This window comes from Hordeum vulgare, chromosome 7H, assembly GCF_904849725.1.
Source record: "Hordeum vulgare subsp. vulgare chromosome 7H, MorexV3_pseudomolecules_assembly, whole genome shotgun sequence".
Taxonomy (NCBI): Eukaryota; Viridiplantae; Streptophyta; class Magnoliopsida; order Poales; family Poaceae; genus Hordeum; species Hordeum vulgare.
In genome coordinates, this window is record NC_058524.1 from 497,528,115 (window position 1) to 497,549,129 (window position 21,015).

Here is a 21,015-nt window from a genome sequence, read left to right on the forward strand (position 1 = left end):
ATTGTCTCAATGGTAGCCTCATGCTCCTCGAGATGAGCTTCCAACTCCTCAATGTATTTCTTGCCCTCAGTGGCAATAGACATGATTTCCAAGAAGTTGGAACAAGCAAGTTTATTTTTATATAGAGATTTAAAAATCATTTCACCCTTAATTTTTAAGGATGCACTAATATCACTCTCTTCATCATTATTCTCATCCTCATTATCATCAACATCATCATCATGAGATACATTGGGATTCAAAGTAGGAGATACCTTTGAAGCCTTAGCCATAAGGCAAAAGTGAGTAACAATAGATGATGATGTAGGATCACTTGAAGCATCATTCAAGGCCACATCTTGTTCCATGGAGTGATGAATTTCCTATACATTGTTAGCACAACAACTCGAGGAAATATATACATATTTACCATGGCAACAAGATATAGGAAGCATATCATCATGAGATTTAGTCAAGCAGTTTTTACATGATATGCAAGGACTATCAACACAAGCATGTAAAACATTTAGAGTGCTCGAAGTGTTAATGCCCAAATATGAAGCATTGCAATAATATAATGATGAAGGATCATCAACAATAAGACCACTATCATCATTGCAATGATCTCCACTATTCACCATATCACTACCTTGTGCCAATCCACATGTAGGTGAAGTAGATGAAGTTGAGAAGACCACACGACCGGAGGTGGAGGGAGAACAATCATTCCCACAAATCTTGGACATACCATATTTATCTTGAAGCTTTGTCCACAACTCATGAGCATCCCGCAATGGCATGAGTTGAAATATAACTACATTGCTCAAAGCATCAAAAAGCACATTAGAAACTTGAGCATTGAGATAAGAGTTTTTCTCATCCTCTAAAGATATATTTTGAGAATCCTTTGGAGGAGAAAAACCCATATCTACAATTCGCTCTAAATTTGGATCCAAGACCCGAAAGTGATTAAGCATGCGAATTACCCAAACATCAAAATTTGTGCCATCGAAACTAAGAGTGTCAGTGAATCCTAAACCCCTAGTCGACATCCTTACTCTCTAGGTGGTTAAACCTAATAAAGAGAGACCTAGCTCTGATATGAATTGAAAGGACATGGATGTCGCCTAGAGGGGGGAGGGTGAGTAGGCGCTTTAAAAGAATTACGGTTTAGGCTCGAACAAATGCGGAATAAAACTAACATTTAATATGTCAAGCACAAAACCTAAAACAACTAGGCTCACCTATGTGCACCAACAACTTATGCTGAGCAAGATAAACAACTAAGTGATAGCAAAATATATGACAATAAAAAGTATGGCTATCACAAAGTAAAATGCATAAGTAAAGGGTTCGGGTAAGAGATAACCGAGGCACGCGGAGATGATGATGTATCCCAAAGTTCACACCCTTGCGGATGCTAATCTCCGTTGGAGCGGTGTGGAGGCACAATGCTCCCCAAGATGCCACTAAGGCCACCGTAATCTCCTCATGCCCTCGCACAATGCAAGATGCCATTGATACGTTCATTTTGCATCATGTTTTCATGTTGTTATTTATCGCTTATTTGGCTGTTATTTCACTTCACGGTACTATTCTTATGCCTTTTCTCTTTTATTTTGCAAGGTTTACATGAAGAGGGAGAATACCGGCAACTGGAATTCTGGCCTGAAAGTAGAGCAAAGTTGAGATACCTATTCTTCGCAACTCCAAACGCCGTAAAAATCAACGAGGAATTTTTTCATGATTTATCAAAAATATTGGGCCGAAGAAGTGCCAGAGGGGCACCAGGGGGTGCCCACAAGCCTGCACGGCGCGGCCACCCCCCAGGCCTCGCCATGAGGGATTGTGGGCAGCCCACTGGCCCACTGGCCCCCCTCTTTTGCTATATGAAGGGTTTCCTCCAGAAAAAATCAGGGAGGAGTTTTTTCGTGGTTTCTCCGTTGCCATGAGGCGGAACTTGAGCAGAACTAATCTAGAGCTCCGGCAGGACGATCCTGCCGGGAAAACTTCCCTCCCGAAGGGGGAAATCGCCGCCATCATCATCACCAACACTCCTCTCATCGGAGGGGACTCGTCACCATCAACATCTTCATCAGCACCATCTCATCTCCAAACCCTACTTCATCTCTTGTAACCAATCTCCGTCTCGCGACTCCGATTGATACTTGTAAGGTTGCTAGTAGTGTTGATTACTCTTTGTAGTTGATGCTAGTTGGATTGTTTGGTGGAAGAGTTTATGTTCAGATCCTTGATGCTACTCATTAACTCTCTGATCATGATTATGATTATGCTTTGTGATTAGTTACTTTTGTTCCTGGGGACATGGGATAAGTCATGCTAATAGTAGTCATGTGAATTTGGTATTCGTTCGGTAATTTGATATGTTGCATGTTGTTTTTCCTCTAGTGGTTTTATGTGAACGTCAACTACATAACACTTCACCATTATTTGGGCCTAGAGGAAGGCATTGGGAAGTAGTAAGTAGATGATGGGTTGCTAGAGTGACAGAAGCTTAGACCATAGTTTATGTGTTGTTTCGTAAGGGGCTGATTTGGATCCACTAGTTTAATGCTATGGTAAGACTTTATATTAATTCTTCTTTCGTAGTTGCGGATGCTTGCGAGAGGGGTTAATCATAAGTGGGATGCTTGTCCAAGTAAGGGCAGTACCCAAGCGCCGGTCCACCCACATATCAAACAATCAAAGTAACGAACGCGAATCATATGAACATGATGAAAACTAGCATGACAGAAATTCCCGTGTGTCCTCGGGAGCGTTTTTCCTCCTATAAGACTTTGTCCAGGCTTGTCCCTTGATACAAAAGGGATTGGGACACTTTGCTGCACCGTTGCTACTTTTGTTACTCGTTGCTTGCCACGAATCATCTCATCACACAATCACTTGTTACCAACAATTTTAGTGCTTGCAGATATTTCCTTGCTGAAAACCACTTGTCAGATCCTTCTGCTCCTCGTTGGGTTCGACACTCTTACTTATCGAAAGGACTACGATTGATCCCCTATACTTGTGGGTCATCAATACTCTTTTCTGGCACCGTTGCCGGGGAGTGAAGCGCCTTTGGTAAGTGGAACTTGGTAAGGAAACATTCATATAGTGTGCTGAAATTTATTGTCACTTGTCACTATGGATACTAATCCTTTGAGGGGCTTGTCTGGGGTATCTTCACCTCGAACGGAAGCACAAATAGTTGCTCCTCAACCTGCTGCACCTACTGAAAATATTTTCTTTGAATTTCCTTCGGGTATGCTTGAGAAACTGCTGGCTAATCCTTTTACAGGAGATGGAACATCACATCGAGACTTGCATCTAATCTATGTAGATGAAGTTTGTGGTTTATTTAAGCTTGCAGGTGTGCCCGAGGATTCGGTCAAGAAGAAGGTCTTTCCTTTATCTTTGAAGGATAAGGCGTTGACATGGTGTAGGCTATGTGATGATACTGGATCATGGGACTACAATCCGTTGAAATTGGAATTTCATCAAAAGTTTTATCCTATGCATTTAGTACATCGTGATCGGAATTATATTTATAATTTTTGGCCTCGTGACATAGAAAGCATCGCTCAAGCTTGGGGGGAGGCTTAAATCAATGCTATATTCATGCCCCAATCATGAGCTCTCGAGAGAAATTATCATTCAGAACTTCTATGCTCGACTTTCTCATGATGATCGCACCATGTTTGACACTTCTTGTACCGGTTCTTTTATGAAGAGAGATATTGACTTCAAATGGAATTTATGGGAGAGAATTAAATGCAACTCTGAAGATTGGGAGCTTGAAGAAGGTAAGGAGTCAGGTATGAATTTCACGTTTGATTGCGTTAAATCCTTTGTTGAGACAAATACTTTTTGTGACTTTACTCTCATATGTGTGAATCCTTTGCTGCTCATATTGATCTCCCCAAAGAGAAGTGGTTTAAATATCATCCTCCTTTCGAAGTCAATGTAGTTAAACCCACTCCAGTTGAAGAGAGAGTCATTGCCTATAATGATCCTGTGGTTCCTAGTGCTTACATTGAGAAACCACCTTTCCCTGTTAGGATAAAGGATCATTCTAAAGCTTCAACTGTGATACATAGAGGCTATATTAGAACACCTACACCCCCTGAGAAAATTAGAGTTGAACCTACCATTTCTATTATCAAAGATCTTCTGTCTAAAGAAGTTGAGTGACATAATATTCACTTCTGTGAAGATGCTGCTAGAATTGCTAAACCTCACGTTAGAGACAAACATAGGCATGTTGTTGGCATGCCTGTGGTTTCTGTTAAGATAGGATATCATTGTTACCATGGTTTATGTGACATGGGTGCTAGTGTTAGTGCAATACCTCAATCCTTATACGATGAAATCAAAGATGAGATTGCACCTGTTGAGATAGAACCTATAGATGTCACTATTCAGCTTGCCTATGGACAAATCCTATAAATATAACTTAAGGCAACCATTAGTCCATAGGAATTTTCATCAATTACCAAAACCACATATGGAGATATATGCTCTAACAGTTGGTTACATTAGGGAACAAATATGTCGACTACTACGACGCCTTGGATAGCACACCAAGTCTTCGGAATAGTCCAACTTGATTCTGATACTTCTAATGGTGATAGAACATGCCCGGGAGTCCGACCCATGAGAATATATAGGCGGCCGAGGACCTCTTAGTGTAACGGGATGTGCAACAATCTAGCTTAGCGTATGACATTGAAACATCTCGCTAGCTATCTTATGATCATGCAATGGCAATATGAAAGTGACGGCACAAGTCATGAGACAGAACGGTGGGAGTTTGATGGCAATATATCTCGGAATGGCTATGAAAATGCCATAATAGGTAGGTATGGTGGCTGTTTTGAGGAAGGTATATGGTGGGTTTATGCACCGACCAAAGTTGCGCGGCACTAGAGAGGCTAGCAATGGTGGAAGCTGAAAGTGCATCTATACCATGGACTCACATTAGTCATGAGGAACTCATATACTTATTGCGAAAGTTTCATTAGTAATCAAAACAAAGTGCTAAACTCATACTCCTAGGGGAAGGGTTGGTAGGTGTTAACCATCGCTCGATCCCGACGGCCACACAAAGGATGACAATCAATAAATCAATTATGCTCCGACTTCCTAACATAGCGGTTCACCATACGTGCATGCTACGGGAATCACTAACTTCAACACAAGTATTTCTAGATTCACAACACCCTACTAACATAACTCTAATATCACCAAATCCATATCTCAAAACTTAATTGTTAGGAATCAAACTTCTCTAACTAATCAATGCACTTGAATATGGAAGTTTTTATTATATCCTCTTTGGATGCCTATCATCTTTAGGACTACTTTCATAGCACAAGCCAATTACCAAGTTACTGAGAGGGAGCGCTCTCAAAAAGATATAAGTGAAGATCAAGAGTTTTTATTTCTCCAAAATATGACACCGCCGTGCTCTTTAAAGATTTAAGCGAAGCACTAGAGAAAAGTTATCAAGCTCAAAAGATATAATTGAGGCACATGCGAGCTAAATTTCCTGACTCAAAAGATATAAGTGAAGCTCAATGAGTATTCTAGCAAATTCGCGATGAGTGCATGTCTCTCTCAAAAAGGTGTGCAGCAAGGATGATTGCGACAAAACAAAAAGAAAATATTCCTATAATACAAGACGCTCCAAGAAAAACACATATCAGGTTGTGAATAAAAATATAGCTCCAAGTAACGTTACCGATGGATTGAAGACGAAAGAGGGGATGCCTTCCCGGGGCATCCCCAAGCTTAGGCTTTTTGGTTTCCTTGAATTTGTCTTAGGATGCCTTGGGCATCCCCTATCTTGAGCTCTTTCCACTCTTTATCCCATTGTCCATGAGAACATCACCCAAAACTTGAAAACTTCACAACACAAAACTTAAACAGAAACTCGTGATATCATTAGCATAAGAAAACAAACTACCAACTCTTTAGGTACTGTAGTAAACTTGATTTCTATTTAGATTGATGTTAGATTACTGTATTCTTACTTTTCCATGGCTAGTACCCCCTGATACTATCCATAGTTTCATCAAAATAAGCAATCAACACAACAAAAACAGAATCTGTCAAAAAAGACCAGTCTGTAGAAATCTGTATACTTAGTACACTTGTGGTATCTCAAAAATTCTAAAACATTATGACAATTAGTGAAATTGGCATATCAACCAGCAGCAAATATAATAAACTCAAAATCTCTTTATGGATAGGAATTAAAAATAATATCGTGAGCGCCAAGTTTCTGTCTTTTTCGGCAAGATCAAACAACCATCACCAAAACTAGTCATAAAGGTTTTTCTTGGCTCAAACACAAAAGCAAACACAAAAAACGCAAACATAACATAATTATGATGGTGTGGACACAAAAAAACAGAAAGCAAAAAGCAAATATAAATTCATTGGGTTGCCTCCCAACAAGCGCTATTGTTTAACGCCCTTAGCTAGGCATAAGGCGATAGAATCAAGTATCATCGTCTTTGGTGCTCAAACCATAAGTAGCCCTCATCATGGATTCATAAGGCAATCTTATTTTCTTTCTAGGAAAGTGTTCCATGCCCTTCTTTAATGGAAATTGAAATCTAATAGTCCCTTCCTTCATATCGAAGATAGCACCAATAGTCCTAAGGAAAGGTCTACCAAGAATGATGGGACATGTCGGATTGCAATCAATATCAAGCACAATGAAATCCACGGGTACATAGTTCCTATTTGAAATAATAAGAACATCATTGATCCTTCCCATGGGTTTCTTAACAGTAGAATCCTCAAGATGCAAATTAAGAGAGCACTCATCAATCTCGTTGAAGCCTAGAACATCACATAAAGACTTTGGAATAGCGGAAACACTAGCACCCAAATCACACAAAGCATTGCATTCATAGTTTTTAATCTTGATTTTGATAGTAGGTTCCCACTCATCATGAAGTTTTCTAGGAATAGATATCTCCAACTCAAGTTTCTCTTCAAGGGATTTTATCATAGCATCAACGATATGATCGGTAAAGGCCTTATTTTGGCTATAATCGTGTGGAGAGTTTAGCATGGATTTCATCAAGGAAATACATTCAATCAAAGAGAAACTATCATAATTGAATTCCTTGAAATCCAAAGTAGTAATTTCATTACTACTCAAAGTTTTGATATCCTCTACTCCACTTTCAGTGCTTTTAGCATCAAGACAAATAGACTCCGAATCATTGGGGCGTTTCTCAACCAAAGTGGATTCATATCCAGCCCCATCATCATTAAGTTTGACGTTATAAAACAAGGGTTCACTATGAGTCACACCAAGCACTTTAAGATCTTCGTGATTCTCATCACGAGAACACGCCTTTTTAAGCCATTCTTGTCTAGCACGAATTTGGGCGGTTCTTTCTTTACTCTCATTCATGGAAACATGCATAGATTTCAAAGTTTCATCCATACTAATCTTGGGAGGAGCACATCCCAATTTCAAAGCATCAATATCAAGAGATATTCTATCAACGGTTCTAGCCAAGTCATCAATTTTGAGCAGTTTTTCTTCTATGGATGCATTGAAAATCTTTTGCGAGTTGATAAACTCTTTAATATTACTCTCAATATCAGAGGGTAATTTATTGTAATTTCCATGAGCATTGTTGTAGGAATTGCCAAAGTTATTAGAGGGATTACTAGGAAAATGCCTAGGAATAAAGTTACCTCTATAAGAATTGTTGTTGCCAAAATTATTCCTACCAACAAAATTAACATCCCAGCTCTCATTGCTATTCTCAATCAAGGAAGACAAAGGCATATCATTTGGATCTAGAGGAGCACCTTTACAAGAAAACAATTTTATTAACTCATCCATCTTAGCACTCAAAGAGTTAATTTCTTCTATAGCATGCACTTTTTTACTAGTAGGCGACCTTTCAGTGCGCCATTGAGAATAGTTTGTCATCATATTGTCTAGAAGTTTTGTGGCTTCTCCTAATGTGATTTCCATGAAAGTTTAACCGGAGGCGAAATCCAAGATATTTCTAGAAGCAAAATTCAAACCAGCATAGAAGATTTGTATAATCATCCAAAGACTCAAGCCATGAGCAGGACAATTCTAATCATCAATTTCATTCTCTCCCAAGATTGTGCAACATGTTCATGATCTAGTTACTTAAAATTCATGATATCATTACGGAGAGAGATAATCTTAGCCGGTGGAAAATACTTGGATATATACGCATCTTTACACTTGTTCCAAGAATCAATGCTATTTTTGGGTAAAGATGAAAACCAAGTTTTTGCTCGATCTTTTAATGAGAACGGAAATATCTTCAATTTAATCACATCATTATCCACATCTTTCTTCTTTTGCATATCGCATACCTCAATGAAGGTATTAAGATGGGAAGCGGCATTTTCACTAGGAAGGCCGGAAAATTGCTCTTTCATACCAAGATTCCGCAAAGCAGCATTGATTTCATATGATTCCGCACTAGTGGTGGGAGCAATCGGAGTACTAATAAAATCATTATTATTAGTATTCGAGAAGTCACACAATTTGGTGTTTTCAGTCATGGTGACTTCAGCAAGGAGGCAAGCACACAAGCAAACAGAAAGCAAGCGAAAGAAAAGTGCGAAGGAAAAAGGCAAATATTTTCGTATTTTTTTTTCAAAAGTGGGGGAGAGGAAAACGAAAGGCAAAAGGCAAAAAAAGTAAATGCAAGAGATGAGTTTGCGATAGTTACTTGGATAAGCTTCACTTAGAATAGTCCCTGGTGCCAGAAATTGACACGTTGAAGGGAGACTACTCTTGACTTGATACTCCCCGGCAACGTCGCTAGAAATTCTTCTGGCTACCTCTTGAGCTTGCGTTGGTTTTTCCCTTGAAGAGGAAAGGGTGATGCAGCACAGTAGCAGTAAGTATTTCCCCCAGTTTGAGAACCAAGGTATCAATCCAGTAGGAGTATCAAGACAAGTCACCAATGTACCTGCGCAAAAACAAAAAAACATGCACCCAACGCTATAAAGGGGTTGTCAATCCCTTCACGATTAATTGCAAGGTGAGATCTGAAGGTGGAAAGTGCAACAAAGTAATTGTGAAGATCTGAAAATATGATGTGAAGTCGACCCGGGGCCCATAGTGTTCACTAGAGGCTTCTCTCATGATAGCAAGTATTACGGTGGGTGAACGAATTACTGTCGAGCAATTGATAGAACCGCGGAAAGTCATGATGATATGTAAGGCAATGATCATACATATAGGCATCACATCTGAGACAAGTAGACCGATACTATCTGCATCTACTACTATTACTCCACACATCGACCGCTATCCAGCATGCATCTAGTGTATTCAGTTCATAACAAACAGAGTAATGTCTTAAACAAGATGACATGCTGTAGAGGGATAAATTCATGCAGTAGATATAAACCCCATCTTTTTACCCTTGATGGCAACAACATGATGCGTGCCTCGCTACCCCTTATGTCACTGGGTGAGGACACCGCATGGTATGAACCCAAAACCAAGCACTTCTCCCATTACAAGAATTATAGATCAAGTTGGCCAAACGAAACCCACAACTCGAAGAGAATTACAATGATACGAAATCATGCATATAAGAGATCAGAGGAAACTCAAATAATATTCATAGATAATCTGATCATAAATCCACAATTCATTGGATCTCGACAAACACACCACAAAATAATGTTACATCAGATAGATCTCCATGAAGATCATGGAGAACTTTGTATTGAAGATCCAAGAGAGAGAAGAAGCCATCTAGCTACTAGCTATGGACCCGAAGGTTTGCGTGATGAACTACTCACGCATCATCGGAGAGGCAATGGTGTTGATGAAGAAGCCCTCCGTGTCCGAATCCCACCTCCGGCAGGGCACCAGAACGGTCCTCAGATGGGATCTTGCGGAGACAGAAGCTTGCGGCGGCGGAAAAGTATTTTCGTGGCTCTCTCTCGCAGCTTTGGATTTTTAGGGAATTTATAGGCGGAAGAAGTAGGGAAAAGGAGCCATGTGGGGCCCACAAGCCTGGTAGGCGCGGCCCCCAAGGCCGTGGCTAGGGGGCTTGTGACCTCCTTCGGGGTCCTTTGCCTTGGTTCTCAAGTTCCCTGCGTATCTTCTGTTATGGAAAAAATCATTCCGAAGGTTTTATTCCGTTTGGACTCCGTTTAATATTCTTCTTTGAAAAGGGTCAAAAACACGGTAAAAACAGTAACTGGCACTTGGCACTGAGTTAATAGGTTAGTCCCAAAAAGATATAAAATAGCATATTCATGCATACAAAACATCCAAAGTTGACAAGATAATAGCATGGAACCATAAAAAATTATAGATACGTTGGAGACGTATCATAACACCTCACATCACTTTGCGGCCTCACGCATGGTAAACTCCACGGCTGCCACCTTACCTTGGTCGGGACCGTTTGCGTCTTTTGTCTCACGTATATGAATGTGTCGCTAGCATTCAAACGGCAAAGAACCCGGGTCGACATGACTAGTTATAAACCCAAGTGGTACATCCGTACAGGGACAGGCACACATAACCCAACAAAGCAGGTCTCGGTCATCAACGTGTGTAGACGAGTTGTAGCAAGGTACAAGGACTCCATTACACCGCGTGACATTTCCCCGAAGGGACAGACACAGTAGCAAAGAAGGATACATGTCGGTCAATCAATGTGTCCGGAGCAGTAGCAAGCTACCAAAGCTCGGTGAAAGCACAAAGAGGCATTTCCCCGTAAAGAGTACTACTAAAGGAACACAACTAGGTGAAAAATCCCACACATATAATGCATTTTATAACATACACACAATATGTACGATATGTGTAGATACAACATGGCATCACAACATAACTCTATGACTCAAGCTTTTATTAAAGACTCATAAGAGTCAACATAGTATGATATTACATACAGGGGTCTCGTGACCCGTCACTTAAGTCATACAAACATCAAGCGGAAGCAAAACATGTCTGGGTACAGACATCTACTAAAAGTGGATGGAAGAGCCTGAAAAGCTACAACGACCCTACCAAAGGAGCCAGACCTCTGTCTGGGATTCCCAAGCTATTCCGGTCAACATCAAACACATCGCGTAGAATCTTTTAATGAGACTAAATCTTCTCTGCAAAACATAAATAAAGCAACCGCGAGTACAAAGGTACTCAGCAAGACTTACATCAGAACTATCTACATATGCATCATGTTTCAACGAAAGGAGTGTGGGGTTTGATTGCAACAAGCCAGCTTTGACTCTTGGCTAACTTGTACTACGACTATGGGTTTTTTCTTTGAGGTGGGATAGCGCACACGAGTCCACATATTCACCAATTCAATACACCACTATGGATCCACTCTCGTCTCCCTACGAGAAGGCCATCCATAGCACTCACACTTATCTTGCATGTTTTAGAATATCCATTTGAATTGTCTATGTACCACGTAATTTTTCCAAGTACTCCATATCCGAGGACGCGGCTATTCGAACAGATTAAATCACCCTGCAGGGGTATACTTCTTCACACATGCTCTCACCACTTAACACCATATGCATGGCATGCATCTCGGCAACCTTCAAGCGGAAGCACTGGCGTGGGTGTCGGCCACGACCGTTAACCACACAAGACCTTAGTCCAGGTTTACCGCCTATTTGAGACTGAACCCGCAAGGAAGTCCGGCCGAGGTTTCCTCTACGGCCCCAAACGATGTGCGCAGGGTTCCCAAGCCCACCATCCGGGTGACACTTGGTACACCGTACCACTGTGTATCTACCGCAGAGTAGCCTACCCCGTCGGGCAGAGCTAAACACGGCCGCCAACACTTTTCCTATAAACACCGGAAACTAGTTGCAACTCCTGGACAGAGATCTAGGCGGTTAATAAGCCAAGAGGATCAATTAAGTATCCCAATGTGTGGTAGTAACTTGTCTTGGATAACATACACAGAACTTAGTTCTTAAGGACGGTCCTAATGAGACAACCCACCATGTACTCCTAGATGGCCTCTCATCGCTACTGTTTGATGAGATTTTTGTGGCACGAGTTGTATGCAAAATGAGGAGGAATTTAGAGGTAAAAGTTGTCTAAAGGATGAGTTCAATCAATAATATTTAGTTGTACACATGGAGCAAGAATTGCCTACGTGTACGCGTCTATATTGCATGTGCATGCAGTTTATATTGCATGTGCGTATGTACTACTCCTAGTTCAATTTAATTGTTAATGGACTAATCTATACCTATACTAATTCTAGACTCTCAAAAAATTACCATGTTAATCAGTAATTAGGAGCCGTTAATCTGATGGAACCAAGTTATTACGGTTTAGATCAATCCTAAAAATCAATAAACAAATCTTTTTTTACTAGCCTCCGGATTGATTCATAAAACTTTGTACGTATTGCAAAAGGTGTGTGCTATATGTGTTAAAAAAGGTATGTGCTATACCATTTAAACAAAAGTTATGTGCTCTATGGGAAATCAGTCAACAGATCTCTTTTTACTAGCCTCTGGATTGATACAAAAAACATTGCACGTAATGCTAAATATCTATATTATACCATTTTTTTAAAAAAGGTATGTGATGTACGGGGAAAAAGTCCAATATCTATACATAATAATAAAACGGTTATTGCTTCCGCTGGAATACTCACCGCGATATTTTTATAAAAAAGCCCGTGTAATTTTTGTTATTCAACCCACGCTCCATCATTTATCTGCAACGCAAAAGGAAAAAACAATTCGCTGCAAAAATTATACCCGTACGCATCGCCTACTCCCGTCGACTCTGGGCCACCCTAGCATGTGCCCAGGCCGCCGCCACACCACTCGCCGTCGCGGCCGACCTCAACCGCCACCGCTGCCGATCTCAACCCACCCGCCTCCACGGCCGTACCTCTCCCCGCTCACTGCCCCTGTTGCGGCGCTCGAGCGCATCGCATCGACCCTGGTCCACCCTGGCCTGTGCCCAGGCCGCTGCCACACCACTCGCCGCCGCGGCCGACCTCAACCCACCCGTCTCCGCGGCCGTACCTCTGCCCGCTTGCTGCCCCCGTTTTGACGCTCGAGCACAGCTTCTGGATCAAATCAACGCGACAGCTACAATGACTGGGGATGATGCGTGTGCTCGATGGAGAACGGCGGCGGCGCGCGAATAAGGCACGGCGGAGCGAAGTACTTGCAGGTTGAGGCGGGCCTCCATGGCTCACACGGGGAACTCCGAAGTTATGGCGCGGCAACGACGACTCCTTATGGCCAGATAGAGGTGCCTAACCCTTGCTCCCCTCATCCGGCAGGAACTCATCATCTGGTGAGATCCCCTCCCCATGCCTCCAACCGCGTGCCAAGCACCGGCAATAAATTTTGTTTTGTGGGGATTTGTTTGCTGATGAGCGAGTGTATTGAATGTAAGATTGTATTGTTGTAGAGACAGAGAATGAAACACCACTTTCAGTTTGTCAACTGACCCCACATTCTTTACTCCATGAGTGAAATAAGATAACAGTCCATTGATCAATTCACGTAGCCTCTTTGTTTTGCTTTGCTTGTTCCGCTCAATTTCTCATCATGGTGGAATTAACAATGGACGGGTTGATTTCTCAACAAAATAGGATAGGACTGACTACATTAGTTAGTTAGCTTATTATTTTAATAAATCAAAATGATTATAAAAAGATTAAAAGCGTGTGGTATTTTTTTCTCCGGTTGCAACGCACAGGCCCTTTTGCTAGTATTTTTAAAAGACAACAAGTCCAAAATGGATTTTAAAAAAAACATGTCCAAAATGATCACGTAGGTAAATAGAATTTGCAATTACTGCCTTACCATAGCTAGCTTGATTAGATATGACTAGTAAAAATGCCCATGCGTTGCAACGGGAGAATAAAAGGTACGGACATCAGACTTGGTGACATAGATATTGTAGTGGTGCAATACTTATTTTGTAATTTTCTAGCATTAAATCACTCTTGTTTCTTAATTACAATATACTGTGAATAATAATTGTTCTACTCCGTAGCTCACAAATAATTGGCTCAAAAAACATTAGCCATTATTTAGTTCGGGAAATCAGCCAAAAAGTTGATAGTACTTCTAAAATTATTTAATAAACAAAATTTGTGCCCTGGTTAACATGTTTTCTACCATAAATTATTTTACAATGTAAGATTATTCAAACAACAATAGATGTCCCAGCCTTTTGTCAATGCACGACAGAGTAGATGCCAAATACACATTGATAAAGAATGAGAATATCAGTGTTATGTATGGCTGGATGGATATTACCTACAAAATATTCAACACAAATAAACATATCTTCTTTGCTCAATGTAGGTTCACCAATCAAACCTGAAGTATTCCATAAGAAATCAATCTTTGACTTCACATGGAATAGAACTTCATATGCACATTAATTATTGTATAAAACTTCTAGAACAAACATGTTCAACTGATTTGTTTTCGACACTGGATAAACTCATAATCTTACTTAGAGACTGATATGTATGATGCTTATAAACCGAAACATTTTTTACAGCAGGTAAAAATAATGTATAGGGACTGCCAGTGGCATAAATATAATTGATGGTTATATGAAACATCTAAAATTTTCAGAATCAATCATGACCTAAGGAAGTGACAACATATGCAAGTATCTAATAATAAAAATCCATATGAAAGATAACCTCTATTGATTCAAATATTTCCACTTCCACTCCTTTGTTTCCATAGCAATGGCCACTCAGTCTATCACATCCCTTTTGTCATAGATCAATAGAAGGAAAAATGGATACACATTTATGTGGGCCTACTCCTATCAAAGTTTACATAGTGAAAAACTGACATTACATATGGCTACATAATGAGGTTCATTTGCATCATCATGTTCTTACATTGAAATATGGTAGCAGAAAATAGAAAGATTCCCATTTGTTGTTTTGGCACAACGGAAAATTCAGTGCTTATACCTATACTCAACACCAGCTATCATGGTCATCCTCATCTTGATTGAGTACCGATGAAGAGCAACAACAAGTTGAGTAAAACCAACAAACTTTGGTACTGTCTGCTGGCTTTCTAGCCACAAACTTCAGTCCTCATGTGAACATATCTCAATATTCTAAACTTAAAATCAATAGATCTACAACATGCATGTTTGTGTATAACCTATCTGCAAGCAATATTTTTTTAAGGATTACATCAAGACTTAGGCTCACATCAAGGCTGCATCGTGTTCCTTCCAGAGCACATCATGTCGTTGGTCCAGGACATCATCCACAACCACAAGGTCTCCATGAGCTTTAGCAATATTGGCTAGTTCATGAGCCAACCCATTGTTTGTCCTTGTGACAGTCCTGTTGTGATATGACTAATTAAAACTCAGCACGGATTTAATGCCAATAATAATTGGGTAGGACAATGATTTGCTTATAGGATCTCCTTTCCCGACTGGGCAGTCGATCTCCACCACCAGGGAGCCTCGAAATACGTTAAACAATTCCTTCACTCCAACCAGATTATCGCTAGCTTCGGCCTCCTTGAAAGTTCCGCATGCTCACGGCAGCCTATTAGCAAGCAATTTTTGCAGCTCTGGTACTCCATGTACATAGTTAACGTAATCATAGCATTGTAGGCCAAAAAATGAATCCATATGTAATCTGAATCTTCACTGAACTTTTCAGGTTTGATCGTCTAGGAGCTCGTTCACACAAAATTTGACAGCTCAAACTTTTACCCTTACCGGTCTACCATCATCCATGGAAAATCCATCACATACTTGGCTTCACATTGAAATGGTTCATTAGCTTCATCTCACACGACTTGTCACAATGCATATCCACGAACCAATTCAGTTAATGTTTGACGATTAGTAAAATTTCAGAGTAAATCGGCAGATGCATGAATAAATCGACAGGTGCATTGCAACGAGAGAAAACAACACCATACAAACACACCACCAAGCTCTAGAACCTTTGCCTTCAGCATGTCAATCAGGCATACTCAGCCCCCATGCACTCGGTCACACGATGATCTTGTACCCCTGCAGCCCAACCAGCGACGTCGGCGGCGACTTAAGGCAATATGGATTGACAAGCGCTAGCGACCTACATAGGATGGAGAAAAAAGGGCAGAACAGGGAGGCTTATATCTATCAAGCATAAATATTTGCTGAATCTAATCGATCTTACCAATTTGAGCAAGATTGTCAAATAGCTTCCTCATATGGCATCTACATCAGAAAATCCAGCACACCAAATATATACATATCTTTAATAATGACACGAAAATCAGATTGTTTCGAAGATAGTGAGGATTGACAGAGGGTCTTGAAGAATTTTGACAATGTAACGTAATAGGTCACAACCTCCATCACAATGTAAACCGTACCAATTTGAGCAGGATTGTTTCAAGGTTATAGTAATTGTTCCCTAAAAAATATTCCATCTAAATCCTGGTATATGTTCCTATTTTAGATCATTTATAGAATCAATAATATATAGAGACATCAGGATCAATGATCAAAGATCGACTAAGAAACTCACGGATTAGGGAATCATACTTACCTTGTTAAGAATGGCATCGATGGAATTAGTGAAGGGATGTGTGGTACACAGACCAATAGATCCGTGCCTCCTTGATACACACATGTACGTACACGAAGGTTGGTGGGTTGAAACTTGAAAGGAGATTGATTCATCTATCGACCAGACAATACAAGAATATGATTTCGTTTTGTATCTTTAGCCCAAGCACCCGTGTCTCTGTGTTCTCTTATTTCTTCGCACTGTCCTCATCACCTAGGCATCCCGATCTAGTGCCTCTGGCCATGCCACCCCGACGACGTCGCCCCAGCCTGCCCACCTGTGTTGCACGACTTCTCCACAAGCTTTTGCTTCTGTGTTTGCTGCGTCAGCCCCACCATGCCATGGACACTATCTCGCGATATGGGAAAATCTGGAGGGGAGAGGCAATTAAAAAAACAATTTGGTTCTTGCTGTCCAATTAAGATCTGAATGAATACGTTGTGGCGTCAGGAGACGGCCATCTGAATTTCCACGACGACACAAAACTGAATGCAAGTAATATTGCTCTAGGAAAATCTACACACGAGTACACCAAGAGCTACATCGACATTTTCTGCATGTAGTATGGTTAAAACTGCCATGTTCCACTGTTCCTTGTTTCCAAATCTGCAATTCATAAGCACAGAAAGGTAAATTCTTAGGTTCAGTACCTTGTTCAGAACAGAAAAAGAAATCTTCTTAATTGGGATGCACCTTATGCAGATGTATAAAAGTTTAGTACTCTGTTCCTCCTTTCCAAATCTGCAATTCCTTGCTTTCCAAATCAGACTGCTTAATTTACAAACAAAGAAACTTGTGTTGCTTGCCATGGAAGAGATGGAGGCAGGGAAATAAAACATAGAAAACATGATGCTTATGATGCTTGCTGTGGAAGAGATGGAGTCTCAAGATGTGGCATGTGTCGCTGCCGTGGAAGAGATAGGGGCTGACTGGCTCGGGAGCGGAGCACCTTGAGAGGACGCCGGAGCAGGTCGTCCCCTGCACCTCCTTCCTCGCTTCAGTTGCCTAATGCGCACCCCCCCCCCCCCCCCGCCGAGCGTAGCACCGCCTCCCCGCCATTGTCGCCGCCCTTGCCTCTCCATTTTCTCCTCCTTCGTTCCCGTGCGGCCTCCCGCCTTGCTGCCGCCGCTTGATGCGGCGCCCGAGCACAGTGTTGCATCCCTGCCATGGCCTCCGCCCCCAGCAAGCCTGAGCCTTTATCTCTGTGCTCCCCTCCCACCTCGCTGCCTTTGTCTGGTGCACATCTGGGCTCGAGACCACCATGGGCGCTGGCCCTCGACCAAGATGAACGCAGGACAGTGCGGATCCCGTCGTATCCCGCGCCGGGAGGGTTGCGGTGGTAGCCGTTGGGGTGAGGAAGGGCGGTGGTGCAGGGGCGGGGACGACCGGCCGAAAGGGAATGGAGGCGCGGCGGTCGGCAGGGAAGAAGAGGATGAATGGTTCAGGGGAGGCGTTTTTTACAAAAAAAAAACGTTTTTTCAGATCCACTTAATAAGGGACAGCGGGTGGAATGCCAAACAAACATAAGGACTTTTTTACAAAAATGTCGACGATGTACGAGAGAAGCGGTTGCTGCTTTATTATTACTAGCAAAAGAGCCCGTGCGTTGCAACGGAAGCAAACCATACAACACGTCTTAACCTAATAATCATGACTTGAGATCTTTATTTAAACTTACTGCATAAATAGAATTAAATAAGTAAAATAACATCATATTTAGATTATACACATCACTATAGATTCAAATTACATTATAAATAGAAATTTAAAAATTAAATATGTAAGATACATTAGATTTCGATTCAACACTTTTTTGAATGAAAGTTCATATGTAATAATTTAAAATTAGAGTTACAGTTTAAAAGATATAATTGTTTATAGTATTTGTTAATTATAATTGGACCGCGGATTAATTAACAACATGGATCAGCCTCGTTATGAAAAATGGATTGTAAGCTATTGATTAAAATTACAGCATAAATATTATTTTAAAATTATTAAATAAATAAAATAATATTATATTTAGATTGTGCGCATCACTATTGATTTCAAGTACAATATAAACAGAATTTTAAAAAATTAAATAGATAAACTAACATAATATTCAGATTTTACATATTTTTCTAATAAAATTTCATATATAATAATGTAAAATTGGAGTTACTGTTTAAAATATATAGTTTTTTAAAGTATTTTGCACTTATAATTGAACTACAGATTAATTAATTAAAAACTGTAGGAGTGTTTTCGAAAACATACGGAAAATGATTATTTTTTACTCAAGTATGTACTGCGGGTTTATTTTATGAAAACTGAAGGAGGTTTCTACAAAAAATCCAGAAAACGATTCGTTCTCTCACTGTGTTATGTACTGCGGGTTGATTTCAGGAAAGCACAAGGGGTTTCTGTAAAAACAAAAAAAGGATTCGTCTCTCACTTAAATCTGGACTACGGGTTGATTTTGGGAAACTTCAGGGGGTTTTCTGCAAAACGACCACGACGGACGGAAGAAGCACTGCGTGCTTTATTATTACTAGCAAAAGGACCCGTGCGTTGCAACGGGAGAAAAAAATAATAATATTCAATGATCATAATCACATTTTGCTGCATCACCGAGATACACTATCATTCTCAATTCCGTGAAATCAAGAATATTTTTTAAACTCTTGAACATATTTGTAATCGTGAATATTTTTCAAATTCATGAACAATTTTACAATCTTTTGATATTTTTGAAAATCAAGAACATTTTTGTTATTTGCAAACAACTTTTTAATTGTGAATATTTTTTTAACAATTTTCCTCCATATCACCTCTAGCGTGTCTACCTTTGGAAACATTAATCATGGCATGTTCTTTTGCGTGTCAATTTTCTTCCGGTAATCTCCCTCATAATCATCTCACAAGTTTTCATTTCCCCTTTATTTGCCGATAAGTGAGGTTTTGAAGTATGCAGTAAAGTGAAATAAGCATAAGGTCCATCATTTATAAATATGAACATCTTTTATTATAACCATCCTATTGTGTAGTAATATTGGTTCAAAGAAGAGGGCAATGGTGCAACCTGCAATTTTGATGATATACCTTGCTGTTTTGCAAGGCCTTCATCATTTGACTCAAAAGGGAAAAGATGTATCACGCCATCACGGTCCAATTACACATAATAATATAATATGGGGTTATTTGAGAATTAGTTCGTCAACATTCTTATCATTTATGTTGATAAATTACTCCTTGATAATTTGATGATGTATGCTTAGCTTTAAAATGTTCTATTTATGTTTCTCCAGGAGCTATTGATTACCCATCGTTTCTGACACTCTTGAAGCAGCTGATTCCTCCATTGTCTACTCAGCTAGCTGATCGACGGTCTACCATTGTAAAACAGGTATCCACACATTTATCTTCTTTTGATAAGTATCTTTTATCAGGAAACCCTCTATTTTCTTGGTGCAAAATGAGTTGAATACTTGATTGGATGAATGTGCTCAAATTGAAAATTTACTTCCTGTCTTGTCTTGTATGCCCAGGCATGCCATCTACTTAATGTGCTGTCCAAATAACTCCTTGGTGACTTTGAGCCATGTGCCGAACAATTTATCCCGGTAAATGATGCAAACAGTTTTTTTCTTCTTCTGTTTTGCTATATTGTTTTAATAAATCTAAAACATTTGTGAAATTTGCAGATGCTTTTTAAGCTTGTTGTCATAACTGTGCTTGTCATCGCTGAATCTTCAGACACCTGCATAAAAACTATGAGGAAGTTTTATTTCAATATAGTTGCACTCCATGGATGCCATTTGTTTAGTCTCTTTGCTGATATGGGACATCTTGCAGATCCTGCGAAATTGCAAGGTTGCAAGAATTCTTCCTCGTGTAGCTGACACAGCTAAGAATAACCGAAGCGCAATTCTCCGTGCTAGGTATGCATGTTCACACTGTCCAGTATATATTTTTCTTCAGTCTACTCAAGTTTACATTTTAATGTATCAGGTGCTAGGAATACGCGCTTCTAATATTGGAATATTGGGCTGATGCCCCGGAAATACAACGATCAGCTGATTTATATGAAGATCTAATAAAGTGTTGTGTAGCAGATGCTATGAGTGAGGTATGATCTGTTCGGTGACCTATGGTGCATATAGTGTGTTCATTTTCATTTCAAATCAGGTAGTTAAATAGATTGTTCAATATGTCACACTATCAGGCACCTTCTCTGTGTGGCGTGCTAGTGTTTGTAGAAACAAAGAGTCCAGTCATGGTTCCATTCTGTCGAAATCACACCAAACAGAATGTTAACTGTTTGCAGCACACAAGAGCGAAACAACAAAACTTGCTGGCAGCAATGCTGCAATACCCGATAGAACCCTGACTCAGCCCTTACACTTTAATCTATCCCCAACTGGCTGTCTACATGACTGGAGAGGCA

General features: G+C 40.3%; 1 long non-coding RNA gene across 1 annotated transcript; it reads left to right on the forward strand.

The window, feature by feature from the left end:
* Positions 1–19,880: 19,880 nt before the first annotated feature.
* Positions 19,881–20,343, forward strand: LOC123411671. Its single transcript, XR_006613304.1, has 3 exons — positions 19,881–19,974; positions 20,117–20,191; positions 20,273–20,343. It is a non-coding gene; the product is annotated as an uncharacterized LOC123411671 (long non-coding RNA).
* Positions 20,344–21,015: the final 672 nt, after the last annotated feature.